The sequence below is a fragment of the Lagenorhynchus albirostris genome, chromosome 8, assembly GCF_949774975.1.
Source record: "Lagenorhynchus albirostris chromosome 8, mLagAlb1.1, whole genome shotgun sequence".
In the NCBI taxonomy this organism is placed as follows: domain Eukaryota; kingdom Metazoa; phylum Chordata; class Mammalia; order Artiodactyla; family Delphinidae; genus Lagenorhynchus; species Lagenorhynchus albirostris.
In genome coordinates this window covers 36,525,006-36,527,916 of record NC_083102.1, presented here as the reverse complement: position 1 = coordinate 36,527,916, position 2,911 = coordinate 36,525,006, and positions in this window count along the sequence as shown.

The window sequence follows — 2,911 nt, the reverse complement described above, 5'->3', positions numbered from 1 at the left end:
ATGAACAATGCCTTCTGGACATTATTCAACAATAAAATGTGTGCCAACCTCTGTGGCGTGCTGCTGAGCTGTTGCTAAGGTAGCCGTGCTTGTGTGCCAGCCAGGAGTGGCTTTCCGGCTGCTTCAGTGGGCTGGGCCCTGGAGGTCAAAATAGCTGAGTGGATTTTCTCTCTGCCACTTCCCAGCTGCTTTCCCCTGGGGGAACATTTGGGTTTCCAAGTCTCAGCTATTTATCTCACCCGAAGTTGGTGTGAGGTCTAGAGGAATGCAAAAGGCCCAGCCCAATGGCTAGCATATAATAAAGACCCCGTCATTTGTTATTTTTGTTGTCTTAATGCTCTTTGGTATTTGACTGAGCCAAAGGGCTAAGTGCAGGCAGAGGAATGGTGCATTTTGAAGGATACAGGGAAGGCTCAACCCTGTCATTATGTCATTGTTGCCTGAAATTCTCCATTAGAGAGGCATTCTTGGGGTTAATAACTTTTTCCAAAACACAGATAACTCTAGGGTGTAGTTCATTAAACTATTGGCACTCATTTGCACTGATAGGATATGTGTGATTGGGACAAAAATATAACATGTGATTGTCCAGAGCTTCCCCTCCCCTGGGGATTGGCGGTGAATAAGGTGAAATATGATTTGAGAGAGAAAGAGAGAATGGGGGGAGGGGCGGGCCTGAAGTCTGGAGCCCACCTTCCACTGTGCGGCCTGAGAAGGAAGAAAGAGTGCTTTGGAGAAGCACTAAAAAGAAAACCTGAAGCGGGTAAAGTTTAGGAAGAAAGTTGGGAGAAGAGGGAAAAGGGACTCTGATGAATCACTGCTGTGATGGACATAATCCTTGTTTCAGTTGGGGTTCTCCAGAACCAGGGCTATGATGGAGCCTGGGTTGCGAAGATTTATCAGTCCGTACACCTGGGAAGGGACGTGGGTGCCCTTGAAGGAAGGACGGGCCTGGCCTCCAAGCCTCAGCCAATCAGTGTGGAGCTCGTCCAAGCCTCGGCCAATCACTGTGGAACTCAGGCGAGGCCACCACCCCCCAGGCCCTCCCACTCCGCCTCTCCCAGTCTCCATCCGTCCCTCAGTCCCTCCGACCGTCTGGGAAGAGCTGGCTGCTGACTAGACTCCCCGGCTCTGTGACTCTCACATGCTCCCAGCCCAGGGCTGGGAGCCCCATTTCCGCACCCATTTGTTGTGCGCTTCCTCCATTACTCCGTCGTGCGGTTCCTCCATTGCTCCGTCGTGAGCCTCGCTTCCTGAGGGAAACCTGGCAGAGGGAGGTGAGTGGACAGAAGGCAGCCACCACCGCTGGGCTGGTCACAGTGGCGGCTACTATTCATTGTTGTCCTCCTCCACTGTCCATTCTAAGCTCCCCTCGTCCCCAGCCACCCCCTCTGCTGGCCTCGGTGGCCTAGCTGGTGCCACGACCTACCCAGACCTTTATTTCCAAGAGGCCTCAGGTTCTGGTCACCATGCTCTTCTTGGGTGGGGTCTGGTACACATGCCCATTTTACCATCACGGTTGGGCAAGGGAATGTCAGCGAGTGACCAAGGGGGGCGCACCTATATTCCTCACGGTCCCCACTGCGTGACAACAGGCCAGCCTCCTTCTGATGGCAGAGGCAATTACCTGCACCAAGATGCTTAAGTTCTCTTCTTCCTGTTGGTCCCTGGACACAAGGAGCCCAAACTGCCCCAGTGGAAGCCATAGCTTATAATTCAAGAGACTCTTTCTGTGTCCCCTGGCCAGAGTGTGCCTGCTTTGAGTACCAGGTCTTCTAACCCTGCAGAGCCCGGAACTGAAGGAGCTGGGTCACTCAGAGTGACAGTGAGTGGGTCAACTCCTGCTTCCACTCTTGTTCCTGATCTCATCTATTCTTTCTCTTGGAGACAAAGCACGTAAGTTCTTTTATTTGATGAGTACGCTGCACCCTAGAGATTGGGACCCCACCCTATCAGAGTAATGCCTCTGATGGTGCTTCAGCTGTGCCCTTAGCAGGCTGTTTCAGTGCTCTCTCAGGCAAGCAGCTTCTGAGAGATGTGGAATGTGCTGCAGCCCATGGATCACATGATCCTGGGCCTACCCTTGCTCCTCCTTTGCTGGGAAGTTGTCCCATGGTCTGATGTGATGTTATATACAATCTCATACCAGTGGATCAAACACTCTAAGCCCTTAGATAGTGGTCTTGGCTGAGGCCTACAGGTGGGAAAGACACATCTGTATCCAGAACACATGTATATTCCTGAACTTCTGGCTTTTCCCAGACTGAAAGGGCCCAGTATAGTCAATTTGCTGCCAAGTTAGCCACTTGGTCTCTTCAAGGAATGGTACCATACTGGGGGCTCAGTGCTGGTCTCTGTTCAACAGTGGCAATTTTTAACCGTAGGCCTTTTTTCTTCCACTGAAAAGGGATGACCAGTAGGTATATCAGTCTTGGAAAATGAGGGTGCATACTGCTGGCCCATGCGTCACCTCCATCTTTGCCCCTGTGGTCAGAATGGCTGCTTGCATCACAGCCTGGGCCCGCTGTAGAGCCCTTTCCTGCTTTGCAGCCCTCAAATCCATAGCCACTCACCTCACTCAGTACATGGACCATGAAACTCTCACTAGCTATAGAACACAACGTCTTTAGAACCCAAAGAGGTGTACCAGGCATTGTGTGTCCTTCTTCATGGTAAGTGGTGAAGGATGTAATAATTTGTCTTTCCCCTAGGAGGGGATTTCAGCATGCCCCTGACCACTGGACCATAAAAGTTTAATGGATGAAGCAGGCCCCTATATATTCAGTTTATCTCCCATCTTCTGGAGCACCTGTGAAGGTCTTACCAAGTCCACTAGGCTGCTGGTCACTTCTTGTTCATCTGGCCTAATCAACATAATGCCGATAGATGTAACAGGTAAATATCATGTTCT